At 44.4% G+C, this 21670-nt stretch overlaps 1 protein-coding gene across 1 annotated transcript in view; it reads left to right on the top strand.

Moving 5' to 3' along the window:
• Positions 1-2042: 2042 nt before the first annotated feature.
• LOC106888253 (trichohyalin-like) overlaps positions 2043-21670 on the top strand; it is a 65821-nt gene continuing 46193 nt past the window's right edge. The window contains exons 1-2 of the mRNA XM_014942331.1: positions 2043-2169; positions 19719-19907. The gene's annotated coding sequence lies outside the window, so the exon portion shown is untranslated. The remainder of the gene's footprint in view (positions 2170-19718; positions 19908-21670) is intronic.

Here is a 21670-nt window from a genome sequence, read left to right on the forward strand (position 1 = left end):
GCCTGAGTGAGCCTGTGTCTACGAGAAGGGAGCTCTTGGTGGTTTTCCCACATTGGCAGGTAGGGTTTTGCTCTTTCAAGTGCAAGCTGCAATTTGAGGGGGCTTTGTGAGCAGGGCAGGTTGTCATGTCCCTCTTCTCTACCTCTGTGAGATGGACAGAACAACAGACTTGATACAGGTGATTCAGCCTGGGCCCTCGCTGTGCAGTTAGGTCTTTAGTGCTAGAGGAAAGAAGCTGGCTGAAGGTTTCAAAGCTGCGATAGCAATTGGTCTCCTAAAACAGTCACACTTGCTTTAATAAAGTTGCACTTTGTCTAATCGTGTGAGGAAATGGCTGAAAAACAAGGACAGGAGGGTGCCTTGCTTCTCCCCCAACTTTACCAAAATTATGAAAAATTTCTATTATTGCTCTCAGATGATCATAGGATATTGTACTTAAATGCTGAGATCTGCTCACCTTGCTCCCCAAATAGTCAGCTTCCTCACCCTGCAAACTGCCCAAGGGCACAATAAGTAGGTTAATGCTTGCTTTAGGGTTAGCCTGAGGGTGAGAGTTCCCCACAGGAACAGCAGAGTTGTATTTGCTTTGTGTGTGTGCCTGAGTTCATGCATGGGGAAGCCTTCAAGGTGAATGAATACCTACTGCTCCCATTTCATTGTTGTGTGCCCCTTCCTCCTCATTTCTGGCCCAGCAGTGGAAACCTGTGTGGCCTTATGGCTGATTACTGAGCAGTCACTTTGCATAACAGGCCTGCTTATTATGTTAATTCTTTGTTCATTGGTGCCTTGCGTCGTTTTGACTCCCTTGTTTGGGAGCAAGTGCAAAGAGCAAGGGACAAGGACAGGGAAATAGAATAAATGCAAAAGGTGGAGATTACATCTCTGAGTATTCTTTGCATGCTGTAAACATTAGTATGTTACAGCCTGGAGAAACAGCAAGTGCTGTGTCTCCTATTTCCAAGACGCAGCCCATGTGCTGGCTTCCCTCACGGTTCTCTGCACTCAGAATCTGGGGCACAAGTCACAGGCAGCTGAACATCTTCTTGAAGAGGGTCAAGACAGCCCAAGGCATCTCTTTGGGTTTTTGAAGCCAAGTAGCTCAGGTCAAAGCAGGCAGCACTAACGTAGCTCGAGAAAACTGATTTCCACTCCTTTGTATCATCCTCTACCTCCCAGGCAGGGAATCCCTCTGAGGTGCTCTCCAGGGCTGAGGAATTGCCCTTGTGTCCTGTGTGCATTGCAGCGACTGCAGCTGCTGGGAGGAGCTACGGGAGAGGCAAACTCAACCACACATCTCAGAGGCTGGTTGGCTCGGTTGCTTCTTGCCTCATGCTTGGAAAGAAAGGCTTCCAGCTGCACGAGGCAGAAGACCCACAGGCCAGACACTTACTGAGATCCAGAAACAAGATCTCTTCCTCAGGCTATGTGTTTGCACACCACTAGCATCCTGCCCTTCTCTTTAGACAGGGATTTACCTGGAGTACCCAGCTCTTCCATGGTGTCTGTGTTGTTTCATAAACTCTCTCCTGAAAGAGTGAGATGGGCCCAGACTGGCACTGCTTTGAGCCCTTCACTTCTGTGTTCTCCACAGAGCCCTCTTACATCAGGGAAGAATAGCGTAGGGAGGAGCAGGTTGTTACCTCTTTTTCTTCCAGCTGTTTCTTATGAATCTGAGTGATGCTCGTTTTTCTTTTCTATGAAGACTGTGGCTCTTATGCTGGTGCCCCAGGAGGATGTATCTCCCTGGACCAGGACATGCAGCCTGGATTCAGCTCTGCCAGACCAGGCATGGTGAGGGAGACAGGACTAAGATTTTCCTTGGGATGGTGATATACTGAATATCTCAGATTCAGTCTAGAGGGACATGTGTGTGACCAGAAGCAGGCTGTTTCCTGAAGAGGTTTTGTAGGTCAAGTAACAAGGGACAGTAGCACAGGGATTCCCTCACAGAGTATCACTCATTTATTGTTTGTGTTTCTATTGAGGTGATGCTTTATGCCAGCTGAATAGAGTGCATCTGACAGACCCTTTCTGCTTTCTTCCAGTGTCCTCCTGTGCTTGGCCTCTGTGGTTCTCCACATGCAGTGTTGGAAGGATTCCCTGCAGGTCCCTCTTTGATACTTCCCTGAGCCTTTCTCTGCGGCTCTTACTTTCTGTACATCGATGGAGGTAAGCCATCTGAAACACTAATCCAATAGACCTATGAGCTGAGGCTTATCTGCACATGGGGGCCTCCCCAACAAAGTGTGGTTTAGCCATGTGCCTACTAACATTGCCTGTTGTAATTTCCACCAAGAGGACTTCCCGCATCCAGTGTAGAGTCCTTGTTTTAAAGAATCATGTCACCTCTGCCATCTTCCATTCCTCAACTACCAATGCTGGTTTAAGCAATGGGATACAGTAATAGGTAACAACTGGGACCTCCAGTTCCCTCCTCACCTCTCCTGGGTAAGGCATGCAACATCAGGCAATGCTAGCCTGGGTTGGATGGACGCTCCTGATTTTCCACTCCTACTGGTGTTGAGCTCTTTGACAGTGTAAGCTGTTTATGCCAGTGTTGTGAGCCACATTCTGAGCTGCCAGCTTTGTCCAAACCATTCTCAGTTTTGCACAAGAAAGGGCAAGATGCAGGCAGAGGTCTGAACACTGCTTTCTGAACAGGTCTGGGAAGGCACCAGTCTTCCAGCAACATGCATCAGCCATCAGCATCGCGTTACCAGCCTTGGCACACCTGATGGATGTGCCTGATATTAAAAACGGCTTGTCTGCATGGGGCTTATTGCCTGATGGTTGTAGATAACAACAGATGTAAGCAAAGTGCGTAAAATCTTTAAATCTTTAACAAATCTCTCATTAATCCCAGCTAAGTAGATTAAAGCTGACTGCAGGCTTTAAAAGGAAGCAAGCTGATCACTTGTAGGACAGAGAAAATATATACAATGAAAAACAGTCAGACAGATAGGCTGTAATGTGCAGTTCCTTTGTTCCTGGTCTAGATAAAACTAGGATGGCAGTCAGACCAATAGACCTGGGTTCAACGGAGCCAAAGATTCAATGAGACGAGACTGTACAGCATGATTCTATTTAGAATAATTCAAAAATATCAAAGACACTACAGGCAGATATTGTCTATGCACTGCAGACATAGGAAACAAAGCAGTTCTGTATGAATGGCATCTTCAGAAAAACAAGACAGGATGCTGAAGTCCCAGATGAAAATCAGGATCCTTCTCAAGGTTCAGCCTGATGTAAAGGTCCTGAATATGAGAATGTTCATGGCTTCTGGTACCCTCTCTACAGTGGTCACTGGAACTGATCTGTATTTGCAGACGTAAGTCTCATTGGCAGTGAAATGGTTAAATATCTTAGCACAATGAAATTCAGCCAGATATTTACATTTTGCTTCAGTAACTGAAGGAGTGGATTTTGTAGGATTAGACTCTTAGCTGGAGTGATTTGGCGTTTCGCTTCCTTAGAACCATGTGTTCCTTTTCTAAAGGTATATTCCAAGGTGTAAAGCATATAAACATTGGCAGCTGTAAATGTCGCAGGTTCAGGTGAAAGCTCTTCAGCAAAGGCCAGACATACCTCTATAACCTGTCCCTGTTGTAACTCAGTGACTTGCTCTCAGCTGGTGCTCTCCCCTTTGCTGACCCGTCTGCCCATCCTATTTGTCTGCTCATACAGTTGTCCATGGCTCCTGCCCATCAAGGGCCATATACTGTCTGCCACTCTTTCTCATGTGTTGTCTGTCCCAATCCCTTATTTCAGTGGTGCCCACTCTCTTTGCCACTTTAGTGATTCTGTTTTCACTGTATTTGCCTTTGACTCATCACGGTGCGGTCCCCAGACCAACAAGGACTAGGCCTTTCTGCCCTAGCATCTATATATATGTGTTTCAAAGGTGGCACCATGATGACCGGTGCTAAAAATTGCAGCAGGACCTCCTGCATCTGTTGTCATGTATCCAAATGGAAATACTGATGTTATTTCCTGAAGATTAAGGTTGACAATCAGATCAATGGCAGGTTTTCTGAGTTTGGTGGTAACGAAGGGAAAACGAGATGCAGGGTAAATCTTCTGAAGGGACAAATGCTGCTTGACCAGCAATGCCTGAGTGAGCCTGTGTCTACGAGAAGGGAGCTCTTGGTGGTTTTCCCACATTGGCAGGTAGGGTTTTGCTCTTTCAAGTGCAAGCTGCAATTTGAGGGGGCTTTGTGAGCAGGGCAGGTTGTCATGTCCCTCTTCTCTACCTCTGTGAGATGGACAGAACAACAGACTTGATACAGGTGATTCAGCCTGGGCCCTCGCTGTGCAGTTAGGTCTTTAGTGCTAGAGGAAAGAAGCTGGCTGAAGGTTTCAAAGCTGCGATAGCAATTGGTCTCCTAAAACAGTCACACTTGCTTTAATAAAGTTGCACTTTGTCTAATCGTGTGAGGAAATGGCTGAAAAACAAGGACAGGAGGGTGCCTTGCTTCTCCCCCAACTTTACCAAAATTATGAAAAATTTCTATTATTGCTCTCAGATGATCATAGGATATTGTACTTAAATGCTGAGATCTGCTCACCTTGCTCCCCAAATAGTCAGCTTCCTCACCCTGCAAACTGCCCAAGGGCACAATAAGTAGGTTAATGCTTGCTTTAGGGTTAGCCTGAGGGTGAGAGTTCCCCACAGGAACAGCAGAGTTGTATTTGCTTTGTGTGTGTGCCTGAGTTCATGCATGGGGAAGCCTTCAAGGTGAATGAATACCTACTGCTCCCATTTCATTGTTGTGTGCCCCTTCCTCCTCATTTCTGGCCCAGCAGTGGAAACCTGTGTGGCCTTATGGCTGATTACTGAGCAGTCACTTTGCATAACAGGCCTGCTTATTATGTTAATTCTTTGTTCATTGGTGCCTTGCGTCGTTTTGACTCCCTTGTTTGGGAGCAAGTGCAAAGAGCAAGGGACAAGGACAGGGAAATAGAATAAATGCAAAAGGTGGAGATTACATCTCTGAGTATTCTTTGCATGCTGTAAACATTAGTATGTTACAGCCTGGAGAAACAGCAAGTGCTGTGTCTCCTATTTCCAAGACGCAGCCCATGTGCTGGCTTCCCTCACGGTTCTCTGCACTCAGAATCTGGGGCACAAGTCACAGGCAGCTGAACATCTTCTTGAAGAGGGTCAAGACAGCCCAAGGCATCTCTTTGGGTTTTTGAAGCCAAGTAGCTCAGGTCAAAGCAGGCAGCACTAACGTAGCTCGAGAAAACTGATTTCCACTCCTTTGTATCATCCTCTACCTCCCAGGCAGGGAATCCCTCTGAGGTGCTCTCCAGGGCTGAGGAATTGCCCTTGTGTCCTGTGTGCATTGCAGCGACTGCAGCTGCTGGGAGGAGCTACGGGAGAGGCAAACTCAACCACACATCTCAGAGGCTGGTTGGCTCGGTTGCTTCTTGCCTCATGCTTGGAAAGAAAGGCTTCCAGCTGCACGAGGCAGAAGACCCACAGGCCAGACACTTACTGAGATCCAGAAACAAGATCTCTTCCTCAGGCTATGTGTTTGCACACCACTAGCATCCTGCCCTTCTCTTTAGACAGGGATTTACCTGGAGTACCCAGCTCTTCCATGGTGTCTGTGTTGTTTCATAAACTCTCTCCTGAAAGAGTGAGATGGGCCCAGACTGGCACTGCTTTGAGCCCTTCACTTCTGTGTTCTCCACAGAGCCCTCTTACATCAGGGAAGAATAGCGTAGGGAGGAGCAGGTTGTTACCTCTTTTTCTTCCAGCTGTTTCTTATGAATCTGAGTGATGCTCGTTTTTCTTTTCTATGAAGACTGTGGCTCTTATGCTGGTGCCCCAGGAGGATGTATCTCCCTGGACCAGGACATGCAGCCTGGATTCAGCTCTGCCAGACCAGGCATGGTGAGGGAGACAGGACTAAGATTTTCCTTGGGATGGTGATATACTGAATATCTCAGATTCAGTCTAGAGGGACATGTGTGTGACCAGAAGCAGGCTGTTTCCTGAAGATCACACTGTTCCGCTGCAGAAAAGGAATGGGATCAGAGATTTAAGTCGGTGTTTTGCCTTCTGCATAACCTGGTATTTAAAGAGCTGATGCCTTGTTGAAGAACCTGGCCCTCATGCACTTTCTGTCTAGCTGCTCAAGCCCCAACTCAGCCACCAAAGCCACATCTTGGGTTTCTATTGTCTAGTAATGGTTTGGTTTCTTCTTTGATTCAGCCTCACTTTTAACCAGTACAAATGATGGAGCAACAAGAACTGAGGTTTCAGGTGGTTTTTAAAGAGTAACTTATTTCCTTGTCAAATGCACACAAACACCCAGGAAGTGCCAGTTATCAACATGTTCAGTAGGTGGAGGGATCTGGGTTGCAGAAACAGGGGCTGCTTGGACCTCCCTCCCTGCAGAGCAGTAGTCTGCCCCTTCAGAAAAGATTCAAAGAAATTCTGTGGATTTTTCAGTGGTTTAGCCTTAGATTTTCTGTTTGTATTTGTATAACTAAGAATTTTCTATTCGCTCTGCGGCTTTTTCTTCTTCTTTGATGCTTTTTTGAAGCATCATCCATATTAAAACCTGAATTGTCTTTAAAAAATGAATTATTTAACTGGTGTGAAATCCTGTCTAAACATTCTTATCTTCATTTAAAAGAGGCATGCATTTATTAATTACGAAATTTAGCTACTCTGAACCCAAATTAAGAGTTTGCACTAGACTTTGCAACAATCGCATTAAATCTTTTTAAACTGATTTTTAAGTGTTGCTGTTTTTACCTTAGACAAGGCTTTGGTTTCAGTTCTGCCATGCTTATGTGCTTTTCCTTGCATTATTTTTTCATTTTTCATTCATTCTTCCAGTTCTCTGCTTCCCAGCTCTCTGTTTTCACCCTCCAGTGCTGTGGATTTTTTTTTTCTTCCTAGCTTCCTCCTTTTTCTGCAGTGTCACTGGCAACTTGCTCCTGTTCTTCTGGTCTCCATTTTCCTGGCTATCAGTAGCAGGCATCTGCAGGTCCTCCCCCCTCTCCTCCTCCTTTGAAATCTGTGGAGTCTGTTTTTCTCCCCTGTGGAGTACACAGAGGTTGTTAAAGAAATGACAGGCTTACCCGTGTCTCTCAACAGTGCACGAGGAAGGTGCTAAGTGGGACTGACTGCAAAGTGCAAGAGCGAATGCTGGGCATCTTTTCCAGCAGTATCTGTCGCTCCGACAGGAATATGTGCCGCTGCCATTGAGGCACGGGAGCAGAAAGCTGGGTGCCCGCAGGCCACCAGGAGCACCTGCACAGCAAGTGTGGGTGTCAAGCTGCACGGGACAAGGATGGGAATGCAGCAGAGCTCATTGGGGTGACTTTGGTCATGTCTCGTGCATCAGGTTGCCCTGGTTTCTCTTGCTGCCAGGCTAATTCCAAAAAAGGAAAACAAACCAAAATATGTCAGTGATTTTGAATTGCAAATCTGGGTGTTCAAAAGCCATGAAATGAGAAATGGAAGGTGCTTACCGCAACATGAATCCACCCATGTTGGACATGAGTAGCATTTCCTATTTCTGTTCAGAGTCCTAAATCCATATCTCAGTTAAAACAGATGTCCTAGCAGCTATGGCTGGCAAAAACAGGCTTAGGGAGGAAAACAGGGAGGGTTTTGCTCTGTTCATTATTATGGACTCGGACTGTGGCAAGGTAAGGTTAAGTGTGCCTAGAACTATGTATTCAAAATTAATTTGCTATTTAAATTTTAATGCATGAAGTTCCTGTGTTAAATTTCGGTGTAAATATTAACTTGTATTGTCACATAAAGGTAGTATTGACATTTTCCTTTAAAAGATTCTCTTTTTGGTTGCTCTTTAAACTTGAAATTTTCAACATTAATTTTTGTCTTGGCATGATTTTTCTTTAATATTTCTGGAAAAATACAGTTTTGCCAGAAACTATTTTAACAGAAAAAAATACATTATTTGATGGGGGGAGAACCTTACAGATATTTACCTGAAAAACATGAAAGCCTCTGTAATTCAAGGTAAAGATTTCAATATTTTTGCCAGAAATATTTTAGCAATGTGCTGCACCTTGCCTTTAGAATTAACCTTAACTTGGACATTTCTCACCCTCCAGCCCTGCTGTGAGTGCCTGGGATTCTCTTCCACCCCCGTGCTCTGTCCCTGTCCGAGCACATTTCTCCCACACCCTGGCTGCATTCCCAAATTGCAGAACTTGGTGTGATGGTGCAACTTCAGTTCAGCCTCTTTGTGCCCATGCCTTACACCACTGTTCTTTGATGACACGCTGCGTGCGTGGTTACTGTGCAGTGAATGGCTCAACCCGTGGCAAAGATGGTGGCAGTTTCTCGGATTTCTCACCCAGCTGTTGTGGACACCTGGAAGTTTTGAACAAATGACAGGCAGTGGCTTGGGAGTTGCCTTGGTGGGGAATTGCTTTTAGTAACAGGTAGAGCTGGGGATTTGCTAAGTTGCTGGAGACAGTGGACAAGCCAGGACCCTGTGTAGACAGCTCCGATTGGCCTTACCTTCAAAGTTTTCAACTTGGAACATGAAGGTGCTTCTTTGTAGAATTGCTGAGCGCTCACAGTTTTGCTTGAAACATATGAAATGTTATAAAGTTGTTAAATGTTTCACAAATTAGAACTAGACACCTCAAATCAAGCACCTAAAATTAGAGGGCACATCTAGCGCTTGAATCTCTCTCTGTTCTGCATTTGTGAAGTGTAGATAATAAAACTTTTTCCTCACCTGGGTGCTGAGATTAGGTAATGCTCCTGGAAAATTTGGATAATGATGAATGTCATAGAAATTCCCAGAAGGAGATTAATAACAACGTTCTGCGTGAGGTTTGAAAAGTGTGCATTAAATGCAAGTTGGAGCCACACACTAAGTTGTGAGAGAGAAAACGAAATCTTGACTGATTACCTTTTCTGTGCACATTCTCCACCTCATGAATAAGTCCAGGATAGTATAGGATCATTTACTGGAGACCATATCATAGGCTTATACAGAAGGGCCCAAATGAAGCTGGCAACCTTAATTCTGTTGTATCCAGTGTTCTGATAGTGTCTTGTAATTGTAGTAATTTTCTAAAATAGTTCTACTGTAGGAACTTTTTTAAAACTAAGAAATCACATCTCTTCTCATGCATGTTTCCATACTTAGTCCAGCTAATGAAAACTGCAAGGATTAGGCATTCTTTGAAAGCATTCCTCAATAGTAAATGTTAACGGAGACACCGGAGCATTCTCCTAGCTATTAATCTGCAGATAATAGAAGGTCCATTTCTTAAGTACACACAGAAAAGGAGAAGAAGAAATACTGGCTATGACACAAAATGAATTGTCTTCCTCCATGCCCTTGTAACCTAGGGCATGTAGTGCAGGCTGCCAGCCATTGCGTTACAGATTTAAAAGTGCTGGAATCCCTCAGTTCTTTAGCAGGTTGCCTGATGGATTGGTGAGTAATGTACTTGAGGAGTGCATTACTAAGCCCCAGACTAATGGCTAGCTCTTGCCCATGGCTTTCGCTATAGATCATTCATCGTGCTATTCATAAGCTCTCTGCCAGTCTGTGTCTGGCACTTGTGCTGCTGCTGCTAACACCATTTGCCTGATGAATTCTGCGCGAACATCCCCCACGTTTTCAGAAGGCGAGTAGTAAACTAGAAGAAAAGAGTGAGTCACGGTTCTCCAGCAGTTCTCATGCTCTTTCAGAGGACATGGTAAAGGATAAGGTGATGGATGTGATACTCACTAATGCGGTATTACCAGCACAGCAGCCTGTAAAAAATGTCTGGGGTTTTGGCACACCACAGGGCATCTTCCTGTCCCTTGTGCCTGGGAATTTTGCTTTCCTAGGAAGACTGAAGTTACAGGCTGTGGTCAGACAGAAAGGGGAAGGGTAGGTGACAGGGTTGCTGAGTGTGGCTCTTCGAAAAGGAAATAGTTCCTCTGACGTGTGCTCTGGTGTGCTAGAAAGAGATGCTTTGAAGTAGTTGTCAAGATTTGGCTTTTGTGTGAGTTAAACAAGGTAGAACCAAGCTTCACAGCAAAGACCATCTCTGTGGTTGACTTCTGGGCTGGCTTTGGTGGACAGGGCAGGTGTGTGCAGAGATGAATGAGTTGCCCTGCTTCCAGTCCCTACCTGGCTTTGGAGGTTTTCCTCTTTCTTTGGTATTAATAGGACTCCAGGTAACTGTCCAGGAGTTGTGGCTCCTTGGTGTGGTTGAGACTGGCTGGACCCCTCTCTGCTCTTTTCGCTTGGACCACTGCACAGTCATGAGAAAAGAGCAATCCAGTGCTTTATCAGTTTAAACTAGTGGCCTATCCCACCTCCCGTTGTTTGAGTCATCCAGGACCCTTTCTCATTCCTAAGTCCAGTCTGGTAGCTTTGCCAATAGAGAAGGTTTAAGCCTTGCTCTGCCATCCTTGTATTTTTTGTATTGCCCTTGTATTTTTGCAAGAAGTTACTTAAAATAAACTTCTGCAGCTCTTTATTAACATATTCCCAATGAGCTTATGGAAAGGATGAAGCCTTCATTCCAAGGAATTTCCTCTACAGCAGTCATAGTAAAGATTGCTGCTAAAACCAGACAGCAGAGGCAAAATTGTAAAAACAATGCAGATGAGGAAAGTTCTTCAGTTCCAGTAGTTCTGTGGAACTAGAAATAGCCCAAACTGAGCAACAAATACTTTAAATTTTCCAATTTACTCCATGTGTTAGGAATGTTGTACCTTTTGAGGGGATAGTAGTAATGACATCCAGGTACCTGAGGTGCTGGATATTATATTCTTTTAGAGAAAGACCTCTTTTTACCAGGGCTGGTTTTTTTTATGCACTGCAAATACAGCTTGGGCATCTTTTCATTGCCCAAGCAGGAAGCAAATTCTGGTTCTTTGTATTATTCACATCAATTCTACAGCCAAAAGTCTGAGGGTATTTTGCATACAGAAACAGGTAGAGGATGCAGAGGGTTGCAGACAAAGACAATGCTGCTAAAAAGGAGAATTCCATAAAACCAGAAATTCCCAGTGAGTATTGTCAATTGGTTTATTTGCATGCTCTTTTGGAAGATGTTTCTGATAATAAAGCGTCATCAGTCTATTATTTTTTTTGACCAATCTTTCTCTTTCTCAACCTGCCTATATAAAACCTTATAGTGGCCTATATTTAACTGGGAATATCCTCTGCTTGTTTCCTATCTTCTAGCTTGAGTTTTCTTTCTTTAACAAGCACAACAGCATGCTGCTCTATCTTCAAAGAGGAAATTAATTCCGTCCGCAAAAGGGTCAAGTGCTAGAAAGTGCATAGCAATGCAGTTTGCATGGCAGGATCCAGGAGATATGATGCTAATAAGATTCTAAGATGAGAACAGCAGACTGGCTCTGGGGATTCAGATGAAGGGTTCTGTAAATTTTAAAAGAAATGGTCTCCAAAAACTAATGATGTCTGCTTTCCAATTCATTAATAATGTGGAGCAGGGAGATGCGAGTGAGAAGCAGGCCATGCTTTGAAATATCAAAATGTAACAAGGAAAAAAACAGTGAGAGCTCATCTCATCGGGGTCATAAAGCTGGGAGAAACAGGCAGGCTGCAGGGGAACATAGTGTCGGTGCCTAGAGGGAAAGAAATTGCACTGCATGTTCTGCTACGTGTAATTTATGCACAGACTCTTCGCTAATGTTGATGTAAAATTTCTGTGCTGGAAAAGATGCTGCTGTATTGACAGGGCTTTTTCAATGTTCTTGTTTAAGGTGACTTACTACACAGGCTGTCTGATGGATTTTATAAACGTATCTGAATTGTCTTAGCATATTTACAAATGACTCTTGGTAAACCTTCCCCTTCACCTTTTTGCATTGCATACACTAAACTGAGTAACAAGAACCTGAACCTTGTTTGTAGTTAATAGTGGAAGAAAACCCCTCAGGCAAAGCCTAATGAACCAAGAGCAATTCTGAGCTTTCCTCTGTAATATCTGGAGAGACTGTGCCTTTCCAAGGGCTGCCTGGACACATTGTGTGACCTTGCTGCTTTACATCATGAAAATTTCCTATTACTGCTATAGTGTTTGCATGGAGGTGCTATTGTGCAGATATTATACTACGGACTCTCCCTTATGTGTGCAGAGTTTGCAGCTAATAGAAAATGTCTGCGCTTGAATGGTTTCCAGAGTGGAAAGGTGTGCAGCGGGAGGATTTAGCTCTGACTTTTATTTTGACAAAGCTATTATGATTTGTAGAGTGAGGTTAAGGTTTTCCTCCTATCTTCTCCTTTTATCTGTGTGATATTTTCTCATCTCGCCTCTAAACCTGCCGTCAGCAATGACTGGTGAGGTTCTGGGGAGCCGCCTGTGCCGCAGAGCCTCACCACCACCTGAAGCTCTTTGGAGCCAGAGCACAGACTGCTGCCTGGGCAGCGATGGCCACACAAAGCCTGGCCTGGGGGTGCAGGGCAGGGGCTCCACTGCCAGCCCTGAGCCTGCAAGGCTGTCCCTTCTGGAAGCTGCTGCTGCCCTCTTGGGACTCAGCATTGGCTGTACCTGCATGCCCCAGGTGCAGCAAGGGGCACCTGCCATGGCCACTACGCTGTCCCTCTCATCCCAGGCCCTTTGCTTGGCATGGGTGTTTGACAGAGTATTTTATATCTCCAGTATGACCCGTGTCTTGTCTTTGCTGCATTGTGCTGCCCTGAGGCTTTTTTCTTGTGGTGTGCTTTCACAGTCTGCAGGTCCCATCTGTTTTCTTTAGCTTGAGTCACACTATCTCAGGAGCAAGTCTTGCTCAAGACAAGTAATTCCTCTTGGGTACAGGAGTAAGAGTTCAACAGTGTTTAGTAAGTGGTAGCATGTGCTTGGATACTCTGTCCTTTCCAACGAGCTGTTTTCATGAGGGCTTCTGCTGAGTTGCGGAATGGGGAGTGTCTGGCATGTGGTGATATTTGGGAGATAGTTCATCGAGTCTGGCTAGGGGGCTTGAGCAGAGTTTTGTTTTCTTGCTAAAGCCACAGCCATGGAAGTGGGTGAAGTGGGGCTCTTCATCATGTCTGCAGCATGTTCATAAACCAGGTTTCTCTTACAGTGTTCATAAATGCTGCATGTTTCTTCATCAGGATGCCACGGGGTCCTCAATATTGACAGGTATACCTCAGTTGTCCTTAGAGCAAACCACAAACGCATTGGCACCAACTTCAAAAGCCACAGCCTTCACCTTTTGTTTTTTTTTTCTTTTTTTCTGCATGTTCATAGTCTCCAGTGAATAAGCCTGACTTTACAGGCATTCCCATGAGCCATAGGGATGATACAGCCATGTGTATCAAATCTTCCACTTTCCTCATATTTGCGTCTTAAGTGTTCCCTTGGAGAAGGGCTGGGGAATTTGTTTCCTCGGGAAATCTCAAGATAGATTGATAAGAATTTTCTTGAAGGTTTTCCAGTGAAATTCCTGCTTGTGATTCAGTTTCTCAGCACAAGGTTACAGAATGACTTGCCTGCAGTCACATAGTTGGTCAGCGGAGCAGACAAGAGCTCACAGCTGCTTCAGAGGAGATACAGTTGTGTGGATCAGGACTATGTTATGGCATCGGTAAAGATATGAAAAACAGCTGGTATGTGGAGGCCTTTTTCCTTGATGTTCTTCAGCTAACCACTTAGCAACTGAGGTGATTTTTGTGTCAATGGTCTTCCAACAGAAGAAATCATTCTGGCTTGGAGCTTGGCAGTAATTTTACTGTAGCCACCAGGACCTCAGCATGAGCAGTTATATTTTTAAGATCTTTGCTTATGGTGAAGGGGAAATGAGCCAGCATTCCAGTGTAAAATATAAGGATTTCATAAACCCAGATTTCCTGAGTTCTGTGTCCCAGGTAGACTGACTAATGTGTGATGACCACCTCCAAAAAGTTATGCATTCCTTTCTGATTTGCATCAGTTTCCTGCTGACTGCTTTTTTCAAAGTTTTATCTAAAAGATGAGAAAAACCCTAGGTTTTGCTGGAGGAGAAATAAAAGGCCAAGATTTTTTCTCTGTTCAAAATCTAAAGCTTCTGCTCTAATTTGGGAGCTTACTGCTGGAGACATTCCCCAGTCTTTCTGAGTGACAAATATCTCCTGTCTCCATCAGCCTGCAAAAACCTGCAGAAGAACTACAAAAAGAGACATCTAAATTTCTGTAAATCTGTGAATGACATGTCTTCTATAATCATGGCATACAGGCTTGAAACAGCCTGTGGAATCCTTTTGACATACAGTAGGAAACGCTAGAAGTCAATGAGTTCTCTTGATATTCTGAATGTTGTTTTCATGAGGGCTTCTGCTGAGTTGCGGAATGGGGAGTGTCTGGCATGTGGTGATATTTGGGAGATAGTTCATCGAGTCTGGCTAGGGGGCTTGAGCAGAGTTTTGTTTTCTTGCTAAAGCCACAGCCATGGAAGTGGGTGAAGTGGGGCTCTTCATCATGTCTGCAGCATGTTCATAAACCAGGTTTCTCTTACAGTGTTCATAAATGCTGCATGTTTCTTCATCAGGATGCCACGGGGTCCTCAATATTGACAGGTATACCTCAGTTGTCCTTAGAGCAAACCACAAACGCATTGGCACCAACTTCAAAAGCCACAGCCTTCACCTTTTGTTTTTTTTTTCTTTTTTTCTGCATGTTCATAGTCTCCAGTGAATAAGCCTGACTTTACAGGCATTCCCATGAGCCATAGGGATGATACAGCCATGTGTATCAAATCTTCCACTTTCCTCATATTTGTGTCTTAAGTGTTCCCTTGGAGAAGGGCTGGGGAATTTGTTTCCTCAGGAAATCTCAAGATAGATTGATAAGAATTTTCTTGAAGGTTTTCCAGTGAAATTCCTGCTTGTGATTCAGTTTCTCAGCACAAGGTTACAGAATGACTTGCCTGCAGTCACATAGTTGGTCAGCGGAGCAGACAAGAGCTCACAGCTGCTTCAGAGGAGATACAGTTGTGTGGATCAGGACTATGTTATGGCATCGGTAAAGATATGAAAAACAGCTGGTATGTGGAGGCCTTTTTCCTTGATGTTCTTCAGCTAACCACTTAGCAACTGAGGTGATTTTTGTGTCAATGGTCTTCCAACAGAAGAAATCATTCTGGCTTGGAGCTTGGCAGTAATTTTACTGTAGCCACCAGGACCTCAGCATGAGCAGTTATATTTTTAAGATCTTTGCTTATGGTGAAGGGGAAATGAGCCAGCATTCCAGTGTAAAATATAAGGATTTCATAAACCCAGATTTCCTGAGTTCTGTGTCCCAGGTAGACTGACTAATGTGTGATGACCACCTCCAAAAAGTTATGCATTCCTTTCTGATTTGCATCAGTTTCCTGCTGACTGCTTTTTTCAAAGTTTTATCTAAAAGATGAGAAAAACCCTAGGTTTTGCTGGAGGAGAAATAAAAGGCCAAGATTTTTTCTCTGTTCAAAATCTAAAGCTTCTGCTCTAATTTGGGAGCTTACTGCTGGAGACATTCCCCAGTCTTTCTGAGTGACAAATATCTCCTGTCTCCATCAGCCTGCAAAAACCTGCAGAAGAACTACAAAAAGAGACATCTAAATTTCTGTAAATCTGTGAATGACATGTCTTCTATAATCATGGCATACAGGCTTGAAACAGCCTGTGGAATCCTTTTGACATACAGTAGGAAACGCTAGAAGTCAATGAGTTCTCTTGATATTCTGAATGGTGTCCTGAGACTTGCTCTCCAGGAGAAAAACCCAGCTCTTTGTCCCTGTGCTGTAGTTTCCAGTGCTGCACACTAGCTTTGTGCTTGCAGAGATAGTTAAGATTGCCTGCATTCCTTGAGCTTGCAGAAAAAATAGAAGAAGATATTGCAAATAACACCTGTGATCTTACTGTCTCATAGCACCCCGCTTAGGGAGAGCTGCAGTCGTGTTTCTCATCCTGTAGCTGCTCTTTGCAGTCCAAAAGCTCTCACGGAAGAAGAGTCCTCAGCAATCCTGAATAAACTGTCCTGAGCTTTTTAAAATGGCATCTTTAATTAGAGGAGACATTTCTGAGTTTGTGATGCTGTCACACTAGTGACATCATCTGCACGTCTGCTGTAGCGCAAACCAGGCTTACTCTGGCTCACACACTGGCTGAGCTGTCAGAAGAGACACTCTGCTCTGCACTTAGGCATTTGATTTAGGATGCTTGGACACAAAAGTCCTTGCAAATTCAAGGTTAGGGGAGTATCAGCAGTTTGTCTTCCTGTAAGAAGAGAGCTCCCGCCCTCTTTTGCTGGGATTCAGCTCTTTGGTGCATGAGACATTTCAGCAATTGCCTCAGCTGTGCCTATGTAGAAAGCAAGTTCTTCCTGCACGGCTACAGGGTGACAGAAAAGCAGGGCTACACAAGCAGCATGTGAGGAGCTACCTGTCCATCCTCATACCCTCGAGTGTGGTATTCCTGACAGGTGTGGTGTATAATCCTGTCTTGAAGGCTTCGGAGGATGGAGACCTCACAGACTTGGAGCCCAAAACAATGAATTCCAGTTCAGACTATCCTTTCCTCTAAAACGTTTTTCTTAATCTCTCACCTAATATAATTTAAGACCATTACTATTTGTGCTTTCTCTCACTGGCACAGGGAAAGGATTATATTCTTGCTGTTTGCAGGAGTCATGGTTTTATTTGTTTGAAGAGATGATTCCTTCAGTTGTTCTTTCTTCAAGCTAAATCATTTGAACTCCTTCACTTCTCCCTTAGGGGGTCATGTTTCCAGATCTCAGTTCATTCACACTGTTCACCTCTGGCATTTATCTTGCTGCTCCACTAATCCTTTGAAGTGCAGTGCCCCAAACTGGGCACCATGCTTCAGCTGGGGATCAAGCATGCAGATGACTTCACATGTCCTGCAGGCTACATCCTGTTCATGCATCCAATATAACAGTTTCACAACAGTGTAATATCATTGGCTTGCATTTGTATGGGTCTACAGTAGTACTAGCCCCACCTCAATTAGCTCCTACCTAGCAAGTGTTGATCCTCTGTATATGCAGCAGTGATTCCTGCCTGTGCAGACCTTGCACTTATCTCTATTGAATTTCACTTTATTCTCTCAGCTCATTTCTGCAGTTTATGAGGTTTTAAATCCCATCTTCCAATAATCTTGCAGTTCCACCTAGATTTGTCATTTGCAAGTGTAACTAACGTTCTCTATTCCATCACCTGCACTGTTAATAATCACCAGTACAAAAAAAAGAGCAAGTCCTTAAAAAGCTGTAGATACATCCTTCCATTTTGATAATGAATCATTGATAACTGCTCATGTGATGGGGCTCTTCAACAAGTTGCGTAGCCAAGTTCCCTTTGTACCTTATCTAATAGTATTCTTATACAGACCATGTTTCTTTAACTTGCTTAAAAGACTATGTAAGACTACTTCAGAAACTTTTATAAGGTCAAGATACAGCCTCTGTTTTATCTCTTCTATCTGCAACCTTTTACTGTTTTGTGGAAGAAACTTAGATTAGAGAAGATTTGTTATTGACAAATCCATGTTGATTGTTAACCATCTCCTTGTTATCTTTCAGGTGCTTACAAATTGTTTAATTACCGGTTTGTCAGAAATGGGAGTTAAGCTGACTGATCTATAATTCTCTGACTTATTTTTCCTCTACCCCCTTCTCGTAGACAGACACTGTGTTTGCTGTTTGTCAGTCTTCCAGTAGTTCATGAGGTCTTGAGTGCTCTTAAACTGCTTCAGTCAGTTCTTTACATACTCTACACTGGAATTCCACAAACCCAGATAGGTTGAAAATATCTAACTTATAATGGCACACCATACCTTTTTGAGTCTAAAATCCTGCCTCTTTGTCCTTGATATGAACTGTGATGGCCATCCTTTTGCTGTTGACCTTTTAGACGAGACTGGAACAAGATGCTATGAACGACTGGTCTTCTTAGTATCATATGTCAGTAATTGTACCATTGTGTGGAGGAGCAAGCCAACTCTTTTCTTAGTCTTTCCAGTAAACGCATACTTGCCACTTTTGATTTCCTTTGTTGATTGCACTTCCTGTTATGTCTTCCTATTTTTTCTGTTTACTCCTGCTTTCATACTTGTCCCTAGAAATCTGATTGTTTCCTGTTTGTGTTTGTAGACACTGTGAAGCTCATGGTTTAGCTGAGTTCATTTCACACTACACTCACGGCACTTCCTTCACACAATGCCTTGAACTGTTGCATTTAACAGCATTCTTCTGAGGAGCTGTCCCCTGGTGTGTTAATATTTCTGTCGCATGAGGTATTATACTAAGTCTTCATTAATCCCATTCAATTGTATTATTTAGCATTAATTAAGAATTAGAATCAGAGGTTGAAAAGGACTTCCAGAGGTCTGCAGTCCAACATCCCTTTCAAAGCAGGACTAACCTCAAAGTTAGATAAGGTTACTCAGGGTCTTGTTCAGTTGAATTTTCGTCATGAAACCTCCTTAAAGAACTCTGAGATAGTAGGTCAAGTGCAGGAGAAGTGCTTGCTGGAGACCACAGCACAGTCCCAGGAGCAGTGCCTCCAGGTCTGACAGTTACTGTCCTGAGGTGCTGTATTCCTCTTTGTACACAGCCTGTCTTTCATCTTCCTTTTCTGGGCTTCCCCTCTTTCACATGAGAGTGCACGGACATGTCAATGGACCGTGTAGTTATTTTATAGCTTCTGCTTCCCCTTCCTCAGCATCCAGGGTTTTGTAAACCCAACTGATGCTTATGGGAGCCACAGATATCCATTGCTTCTGAAAACCAGGCCCTGTGCCTGTCACTTCAGAGTGTGCAAATAACCTGTATTTCATGTGTCATCACCTGATATGCTGGTTGGAGATGAGGGATGCTGCAGTAAGAGGAGATGAGTGGTGGGAGGGACATGTCATATAGCAAGTCAGGATGCAGGAGCATTGGGCAGGGAAGATTTATGTATTCTGAGCTGCCTACTTGTAGATTTCTTGTTTCATCAAAAAACCTTGAATTGTCCATTGAGGAGGGAATTCAAAGATCTGCCAGAGGGATTGTGTCTTGGTGGTATTCAGACATTGCCTTATGATCCTTTTTCCACTCCTTTTCACACATGCAGCGTCTCCCCAGCAGTTCCCTTTCTAGCACTTCACACCAAGCAAAGCTGTCTGATTATTCCTCATGATGGGTGTAAAAATGCCTGAATCCATGGCAGCCCTACTGCAGAAAATCTCTTGTGAAGAATGAGCTCACATTTCAGATAACAAATCAGATTTCTGTCGAAATCTGTACCTGGCTGACTCATCGTCAGGCCAACATACCCAGGGACGAGCCATGGGCCAGTCAGCACAAAGGCGGTGGCCCCTGTGCTGGTCTTGCAACTTTACCTGGGGATGGGGGTCTATCCCCTGTTTTTCCCTATCTCTTAATTTGATCTACTGCAGAACATTTTTGAAAATGTAATTACACAATGTTTAATACTATGAATTGCTAATTTGTGGGAGAGAGATCTACAAAGGGCTTTATAAGTAAGAGCAGAATTAAATGCACTGTGCTCTGCTTCCTCATGCGTTTTCACGTACATCTCAGAATTGCTTTGCTGAAGCTGGTTCCTGCTAATACTGCCCTCCACAAGCCTCTCCTCTCATCACTGTGCAATGCTGCCTGCACGTCTCCCAGCCCTTCCCAGGAAGGGAGAGACATTTGTTGTTCCCAGCAGTGCTAACATTTTTGTTGGGTCTTTCCTTCTGAAGCTCAACAGAAGCTGCTGACTCTCCCAAGCCAGTCCCGGAGACAAGCGTTACAGGAGCAGGATTACTCCGTGGAGGTAACGAGGGGGAAGAACGACAGGTTTTGCAACAGGACAATGCAGAGTCACAGATCCCTCTGGGACAGCCACCAGCCGTTGTACGAGTCTACACCGAGTCTCAGTGCGGCACTGGGTGAGTCTCTGCAACATTTCTGGGCCTTGGTTTCCCCATTTGAGAGAACACTGGTAGTACACGTGTGGCCCACTGGGCTGGCAGGACTGTGCTCTGTGACACCCTGTCCTTTGGGTCCTCCACCTCACCACTGGTGTCCACCACACTGTTGCTGCTCCAGAGGCTGCTATGGCATGTGCCACTCGTGACCTGCTTCAGACGCCCCACAGAGCTGCCCGGCACCGCAGGCTGAGGCACCGCTCCTCACTGAGACCAGGCAACAGCAGTGTAGGTACTAGCCAGATGATGCAGCCCCATCTGGGAGTGCAGACACAGCAGTGACCAGCTCTGTTACAGATCCTAGATAGGCCAAGATTCCACAGCAGGACTCTGTTCTTATGACAGATACCCAAAGGCAGATTTTCTTTTAATTAAATATGAAAATCTATAATGCAGTCAGCATGATGCCTCTTGGTATGTTTATTTTTATACCCCATTTATTTGCTTTTGTTCTCAACATATGCTTTCATTATGAGGGAGATTTTTATACTGACCATCTGTGCATTACAAATGAATTTCAGATAGGACTGAAGGACTTGGGGAGGAGGATAGAGGTCAGTTGAGATTTTTAATATCTGAGTGGAAATTGGTGTCGTTTACAGTTGTGGAGTAAACACACCGACCAGTCTTATTCAATATTATTCTTAAAATAATATTGAAATTGCAAAGTTGACATTTTTAGGCTGTTGTCCTTAGGTTTCAGGATTACCAGGCTTTTGAGATTAGTGAAGTATTTCATACCTCATATAGTTACTGTTTCTGTCTCTACACTCAGAAAAATATATTTATTGTTTCAATAATATTCTGCCTACATTTTAATATTTTTCTCTGCAGCCAAAGGGTAAAAAGCATTTAATTTCCCTAGCACCAAAGGTGATGGCATTTATCTGTGTGTTCGTGTGACTGTAACTGTTCTGTACCCAGTTCTGTCTTGGGGAATGGGTTAGATATTCCCAGGCAGAGCCCTGCGGATGTCATGAATACAAGAAGGGAGCATGTTGGGCAGCACAGTGGAGCAGCACCAGCAGCGTGGGCAGGCATAGGAGGGAACCACAGGTCTTGCCGTGAGTCTGAGCACTGTGGAGGGAGCTGTTTGGCAGGACTGATGCAGGAGACTCTTCCCTTGACTCCTTCAAGCTTTTAATTCCTCTGTGTCTCCCAGCTTTTACCCCTCCTTCATCTTTGCCTTGTTATTTTTCCTTTTGACCACTTTTCTATGCTCTCAGGTCAAGGGCTTGCCCTATGGAAAGAAAAAGCTTAGCTGAAAATTAGGAGATTTAATCAGAGCTTCTCCAGACAGCAAGAACAATCACCAAACATTGAACCAGACAAAAGGAAAAGCTATGCAAATGGAAGCAGAGAGATATGCAGATCTCCCTTAGCAAAGAACTTGATGCCATTTCTACCACCCCACGCACCACGTTCATTACTGCAGAGGCTGCGTGTGAAGCCTGGGGGGCCGGGCAGCAGTGTGGCAAGGGCACCAGCACGTAGCATTTCTTCCTTCCAACCCTACAGCTGATGCTACCACTGTCAGCGATGTGTCCAGGGGCTGCAGGAGTTTGCAGGAAAAGCTGTCCTCTGCCCTGTACACCACACTCAGGACATGCTCACATGCCTCAGGCTCTGAGCATCCCCTGAGTGTGTCATTCCTACCCCCTGTCCAAAGCACGAGTGCGACGAAAGCAGCAGCAGGAGTCGGGGAAGCTTTCCTGACCCCCCAG

This window comes from Calidris pugnax, unplaced genomic scaffold, assembly GCF_001431845.1.
Source record: "Calidris pugnax isolate Ruff unplaced genomic scaffold, ASM143184v1 scaffold28, whole genome shotgun sequence".
NCBI lineage: Eukaryota > Metazoa > Chordata > Aves > Charadriiformes > Scolopacidae > Calidris > Calidris pugnax.